This window comes from Rhinopithecus bieti, unplaced genomic scaffold, assembly GCF_001698545.2.
Source record: "Rhinopithecus bieti isolate Rb0 unplaced genomic scaffold, ASM169854v2 scaffold_63334, whole genome shotgun sequence".
In the NCBI taxonomy this organism is placed as follows: Eukaryota; Metazoa; Chordata; class Mammalia; order Primates; family Cercopithecidae; genus Rhinopithecus; species Rhinopithecus bieti.
Window position 1 is genome coordinate 83292 of NW_016823868.1, and position 7330 is coordinate 90621.

The 7330-nt window shown below is 49.2% G+C and overlaps 1 long non-coding RNA gene across 1 annotated transcript; it reads left to right on the forward strand.

Moving 5' to 3' along the window:
* The first annotated feature begins 2477 nt into the window (after nucleotides 1–2477).
* On the forward strand, nucleotides 2478–6237 carry LOC108521915 (uncharacterized). The gene is made up of 3 exons (XR_001883313.1): nucleotides 2478–2558; nucleotides 2916–3039; nucleotides 5943–6237. It is a non-coding gene; the product is annotated as an uncharacterized LOC108521915 (long non-coding RNA).
* The last annotated feature ends 1093 nt before the right edge of the window (nucleotides 6238–7330 follow it).

Genomic DNA, 7330 nt, shown 5'->3' on the forward strand with positions numbered 1-7330 from the left:
TCAAAAAAAAAAAAAAAAAAAAAAAAATCAGGCCAGGTGTGGTGGCTCATGCCTGTAATCCCAGTACTTTGGGAGACTGAGGCAGGAAGATTGCTTGAGGCCAGGATTTGGAGACCTGCCTGGGCAACATAACAAGACCTTGTCTTTACAAATAAATAAATAAATAAATAAATAAATAAATAAAACTAGTCAGGTGTGGTGGTGCACAGCTGTAGTGCCAGCTACTTGGGAGGCTGAGGTGGGAGGATCGCTTGAACCCAGGAGGTCATGGCTGCAGTGAGCCATGATTGCACTGCTGTACTCCAGCCTGGGCGACAGAGTGAGACCCTGTCTCAAAAAACAACAACAAAAAATTTTTCAGTGGCCAGTTACTAGATAGCATGGTTTTATTTTTTGAGGTCTCTCTCTCCTCTCCCTCTCCCTCTCCCTCTCCCTCTCTCCCTCTCTCCCTCTCTCCCTCTCTCTCTCTCTCTCTGGAAAAAAAAAAACCCAGAGTGAAGAACAGTCCTTTGAACACCTTCAGCTTTACAAAACCAACTCTTTGCATTGTCCTCTTTTATCTCCTTTTGCCTTGGACAGGTGAGAACTTGTCACAGGCTGGCCTCGGCCCTCTCCTGACTCTGCTCCTTGTGACCTGAGCCACCTGCAGCTGCAGCCCCTGTGGGCCCACAGCCCGTTTCGCAACACCCCCACCAGCGCTGCTTGGCAGGCCCTGTATTTATTTATCTTTTTAATGAAAGCAAATTAAGATTCATTTACTCTTGAGAGTTGTGCTGCGATTGCTCTTGTGATAAGTGGAGACACCTGGGTTTTCTCTACCTGGCCGGTTGCGGTGAGAGAGGCCTGCGTGGGGCTCAATTTCCCAGGTTGGTCCTGCAGTGGCTTTTCAATCCGTCATCAAATCTTCATCAGGCGTCTCTGCACACAGTGCTGAGGGAAGCACTGGCGTCCGGGCTGTAGTTAGGCTCCCTGCCCTCCATCACCGCCATCTACCTGGGAGTGCAGTAGCGCCCCAGGAAGAGAAGACTGAAACAATAGGTATATTATCCCCAACCCCACCCATGGCACGGGCATTGCTGTCCCCCACACAGCAGATAAGAAAACTGGGCTCAGACGTTGAAGGGCCGTGTCAAGAGCACAGAGCTGGTTTGTAGCGGAATTGGAGTTTCCACCTTGATATCTGGGTTCCCTTTACCACACCCACGGTTCTCAGCCCAGACCGCTCTGAAAAAAGCTCCAGGCCCAGAGATTCTGATTTAGTTGTTCTGGGGTGGGTATTTTTTAAAGTTCCTGAAGATAACAATGTGCAGAGAGACCCGGGACTCCCCCCACAGCTGAGACGAGTGCATGGTCTGGCTGTTCAGAGAAAGCAGCCCCAAGGCAGGAGATGCCCCTCCCGGCTAAGGACAGATCAGAGTCCGTGGAAAGAACATGCCGGGGACTGGAAGGCCTGAGCAGCGTGGAGTGGCAACACACAAGGGAGGCTAGGGCAGTGACTGGCCCCTCCTGCAGGTCCGGAGTGCTCATGAGGTGAGTAAGAGGGAAAGCTGAGATTAAGGTGAGATTCTAGGCCAGGCGTGGTGGCTCACACCTGTAATTCCAGCACTTGGGAGGCCGAGGTCGGTGGATCACCTGAGGTCAGGAGTTCGAGACCAGCCTGGCCAACATGGTGAAACCCCATTTCTACAAAAATTAGCCGAGCATGGTGGCATGCGCCTGTAGTCCCAGCTACTCAGGCGGCTGAGGCAGGAGAATTGCTTGAACCTGGAAGGTAGAGGTTGCAGTGAGCTGAGATCGTGCCGCTGCACTCCAGCCTGGGCAACAAGAGCAAAACTCCATCTCAGGAAGAAAGAAGGATGAGACTCTAGATGGAAGCTTGCCTCGGGCTCTTCTGTTGATGTTTCTCTGGGGTCCCTCTCTTCCCCCGGAGCAAAAGGCACAGATGAAGTGTCAGGAAGGACGCCAGTCCCATGCCTTCCTCTCACCCTGGAGTGGCAGTTTCCTCAGGGAAAGCCCATCCTAGCTCCTCCCCCTGCAAGGAGGGATGTGGAGGGACAGAGGAGCAGCAGGCAAGGCCAGCAGGAGGTAACACTGGTAGGGAGGACCAAGCCAAGGTTGGGAGGAGTCTTCATTTGGTGCTGGGGTTGGACGCCTGGCTGACCTCTAGTGTTCGGCCTTGCGGTGACTGATGGACGCCCCTCCACCCCCATCCCACAGTGCCCATGTTCCCCAACGGGTATTTTATGGAACCGGCAAGGTGCCTTGTGATGAAAAGTTTCTGGGGTCAATACATTAGGGAAATGTTGTGTGACCTAGCCCTTATGGAGACCCACAGCCCCCACAAGCATACTACAGGCTCTGAGAAGTCCAGCAATGAAGAGAAGCCTGTGAAGATTTGTTTCACATTCAATTGTTGCCACTTTGTGACCTCGGAGCCCTCTTTTCTGTATGACTGTGACACCTATGCACATGACAGAGTGCACCCTGCAGCAGGCAGGAGCAACACAAGGGGCGCAGCTGCTCCAGGCTCCCCACAGTGGAATGATTCGCTAAAGAAGGTGGGAAGTGGGGGTGTCTCTAGCATCTGTGGTCCCCAGGTTAATCCGGAGGAGCCGTGCCCTGCTCAGGCTGCTGGTGAGGGAGGGAAGCGCCTTCCCTGAGGATGTGCTTGTCATGAATCCAGGTTGGGAGGGGGGCTCTTCAGGGGAGCCCAGCAGCTGTCAGAAGCCTGGTGTGGAGGACCAGGAGCGCCTGACCCTCAGGGCTTGGGGCTGTGCCCTGGCTCACCTGGTCTAGGGGGAAGCTCAGGCCTCTGTGGGCCTCAGTTACTGACAGGCCCAGAACCCTGCCTTGTGGGAAGGGAATCAGTGTGTGTGAGCTGCGTGATCTCAGACTCTGCATCATATATTCTATAGAACGCAGGCTTACGTGGAAACCGCACGTCAGGAACGGATGGTAAACGACTGCTTGAAAATCAGCTGCAGAGCAAACCACCCAAATCCAGAAACAAACCGAAACTTGCTTTAGGTCCTAATAACAGTGAGTTTACTTGTAAAAGTTTTCATTAATCTAAGATAAAACAAAAGACCCTTTAAAATATAATAACACTGGTCGGGCACAGTGGCTCACTCCTGTAATCCCAGCACTTTGGAAGGCCGAGGTAGGTGGATCACCTGAGGTCAGGAGTTTGAGACCAGCCTGACCAACATGTTGAAACCCCGTCTCTTTTTTTCTTTTCTCTTTTTTTTGAGGTGGAGTTTTTGTTCTGTTGCCCAGGCTGAAGTGCAATCGTATGATCTCGACTCACTGTAACCTCCACCTCCCGGGTTCAAGCGATTCTCTTGCCTCAGCCTCCTGAGTAGCTGGGATTACAGGTGCCCACCACGCCCAGCTAATTTGTTTTTGTTTTTGTTTTGAGACAGAGTCTCACCGTGTAGTCCAGGCTGGAGTGCAATGGTGCAATCCTGGTTCACTGCACCCTCTTCCTCCTGGGTTCAAGTGATTCTCCTACCTCAGCCTTCTGAGTAGCTGAGATTACAGGCGTGCGCCACCACACCCAGCTAATTTTTGTATTTTTAGTAGAGACGAGGTTTCACCATGTTGGCCAGGCTGGTCTCGACCTCTTGACCTCGTGATCTACCTGCCGCGGCCTCCCAAAGTGCTGGGATTACAGGCATGAGCCACTGTGTCTGGCCTGAAACCCCATCTCTACTAAAAATACAAAATTAGCCAGGTGTGGTGGTGCATGCCTATAATCCCAGCTACTTGGGAGACTGAGGCAGGAGAATCACTTGAACCTGATATATATAGTTTATATATATAATAACACTGAGATAGGCACAGTGGCTCATGCCTGTAATCCCAGTACTTTGGGAGGCCAAGGTGGGAAGATGGTTTGAGCCCAGGAGTTTGGAAACAGCCTGGGCAATAGAGTGAGACCCCATCTCTACAGAAAATTTGAAAATTACCCAGATATGATGGCAGGCACCTATAGTCCCAGCTACTCATGAGGCTGAGGCCAGAGGATCACTTAAGCCCAGGAGGTCGAGGCTGCAGTGAGCTATAATCATACTACTGCACTCCAGCCTGGGAGACAGAGCAAGACCCTGTCTAAAAAAATGAATAAATAAAATAAAATGATACACTAACATTGATTTTTTAAAAAAAAGTGTCCATGGATAAAAATATAATGGATATAATATAATCATTGCACATGGATATGTTCCTGGACATATCAGTATATATCATGTATATCTTTTTTTTTTCCAAAATGTGAAAGTAAAATAAGTTTATTATAGAAAACATGGAAAACAGAGAAAAATACAGTGAAGAAAATAAGTCACACTTGGTGTGTTGCCTTCCTGTATTTTTATGTTTCACATTTATTATGTTTTCTGTTTCTGTTTTCTTTCTTTTCTTTTTTTTTTTTTTTGAGACGGAGTCTCGCTCTGTCGCCCGGGCTGGAGTGCAGTGGCCGGATGTCAGCTCACTGCAAGCTCCGCCTCCCGGGTTTACGCCATTCTCCTGCCTCAGCCTCCCGAGTAGCTGGGACTACAGGCGCCCACCACCTCACCCGGCTAGTTTTTTGTATTTTTTAATAGAGACGGGGTTTCACCGTGTTAGCCAGGATGGTCTCGATCTCCTGACCTCGTGATCCGCCTGTCTTGGGCTCCCAAAGTGCTGGGCTTACAGGCTTGAGCCACTGCGCCCAGCCTATGTTTCTGTTTTCTACAAGAACAAAATCTGACCAGGCACAGTGGCTCACGCCTGTAATCCCACCACTTCGGGAGGCCAAGGTGGGCAGATCACTTGAGGTCAGGAGTTCAAGACCAAGCTGGCCAACATGGTAAAACCCTGCCTCTACTAAAAATACAAAAATTAGCCGGGCCTGGTGGCATGTGCCTGTAATTCCAGCTACTTGGGAGGCTGAGGCAGGAGAATCACTCAAACCTGAGAGGCAGAGTTTGCAGTGAGTTGAAATCATGCCACTGCACTCCAACCTGGGAGACAGAGTGAAACTGTGTCTCAAAAAACAAAAAAGTAAAATATTTATTTACATATGGTACCTGTAGCCTTCATTTAAAAAATAATTTTTATTGTATTCTATGTTATTTTATGTTATTTTGTTTTATTTATTTTATTTTATTTGACAGAGTCTTGCTCTGTTGTTCAGGCTGGAGTGCAGTGGTGCGATCTCAGCTCACTGCAAACTCTGCCTCCCAGGTTCAAGCAATCCTCTAGCCTCAGCCTCCAGAGAAGCTGGGATTACAGGTCCTTGCCACCATGCCCGACTAATTTTTGTACATTTTTGTAGAGACGGGGTTTCACGATGTTGATCAGGGTAGTCTTCAACTCCTGACTTCAGGCAATCTGCGTCTCCCTAGTCTCCCAAAGTGCTGGGATTACGGGTGTGAGCCACCACGCCCGGCCTTAAAAAGTAATTTATTAAAGGAAATTCACATAACACAAAATTAACCATTTGAAAATGAACAACTTAGGGGCCTTTAGTTCATTCACAATGTTATATAACCACCACCTCTACTTGTTCCGAGATGGTTCCTGTGGCCTTCATTTACGCTCGCCACAGCCAAGCACATTCTCCCACCCAATCAGAGAACTTTACCTAGTATTGAAGACTTGCTTGTTTTAAATCTCTTGGTCTCATAAATAGGGCTCCCACGGACATCCTTGTGTATACCTTTGGTCGGACTGTCTGACTATTTCCTGACAGCAGGGCCTTGAGCAATCTCGTCCCACAGCTCAGTTCCCACCTCTACCTGGATGTCTCACAGAGTTACATTTCCAGCAGAGACCCCGCCTCTGCACACCAAACCGTATATCCCAGTGCCCACCCGGCAGTTCCCCTTGGAGGCATTGAACACATAACACAGCATGCCCAGAGCCAGCCCGTCCTCTCTTGCTCTGTCCTCTCTCTGCCAAAGGTACCACCTGCCATCCTGCTGCTCCTGCTGGAATCCTGAGTCATCCCTGACAACTCGCGCCCCAGCTCAACCTTTAGATGCAGCCCAACCCCAGGTCTGGATGATTTTATCTTTGGAATTTCGCTCGAATACATTCCCATCTCTCCCTTTCCCCAACCTAGGTCCAAGCCAGCATTTCCTCTTGCCTGAAGCACAACCTAGACTCCTAACCGGACTCTGGTCCGTCCAGTCCGGTCACTCCACAGCTCACTGAGAACCAAGATTGCAAAATGCAGATTAGATCGCCTAGCCCTGCTTCCCTCTCAGACCTTTCTCTGACTTCCTACTCCTCTTAAGATAAAAATCCATTTCCTTAATGTGTCTACAAAGCCTGGTTCCTCCTCTCTGGGCTTCAACCTCCAGGGCCCTCTTCCCATTCCTTGTGTGGACCACATTCCTTGCGGCCACAGGACCTTTGCACAGGCCAAAGGTCTTTGCACTGGCTTTCTCTGCCAGCAACCTCAGCCCTCTGTTTTTCCTGGTTAATCCTTGCTCATCATCCCGTCTCAACCTGGTCTTCTCTGCCCTCCACCAGGGGAGAGTCCCTGCTCTCTCCTTGTACCTATTTACCCTTTACCGCTATTGTCATTTTATTTGGATTATATGATTATTTGATCAACATCTGTTCTACCTACCAAAGTATAAACACTCCATACCGCTCTTGGTATGTATGTATGTATGTATGTATGTATGTATGTATGTATGTATTGAGACAGAGTCTCCCTCTGTCATCCAGGCTGGAGTGCAGCAGCGTGATCTCTGCTCCCTGCAAACTCTGCCTCCCAGGTTCAAGGGACTTTCCTCTCTCCACCTCCCAAGTAGTTGGGATTACAGGTCCCCAACACCATGCCCAGCTAATTTTTGTATTTTTTAAGTAGAGATGGGGTTTCACCATGTTGGCCAGGCTAGTCTTGAATTCCTGATCTCAGCTCTTGTCATTTTATTTGAATTTATTATATGATTATTTGATCAACTTCTGTTTTCCCTACCAAAGTATAAGCACCCCATCCTGGGGCCCATAATGAGTAATCAAGAAATATATGTTGAGGCCATGCGTGGTGGCTCACGCCTGTAATCCCAACACTTTGGGAGGTCGAGGTGGGCGGATCACTTGAGGTCAGGAGTTCAAGACCAGCCTGGCCAACATGGTAAAACCCCGTCTCTGTTAAAAATACAAAAAAATTAGCCAGGCATGGTGGTGCGCACCTGTACTCACAGGTACTAGGGAGGCTGAGGCATGATAATTGCTTGAACCTGGGAGGGGAGATGGCAGTGAGCTGAGATGGTGCCACTACACCCCAGCCTGGGTGATAGAGCGAGACTCTTGTCTCAAAAAAAAAAAAAAAAAA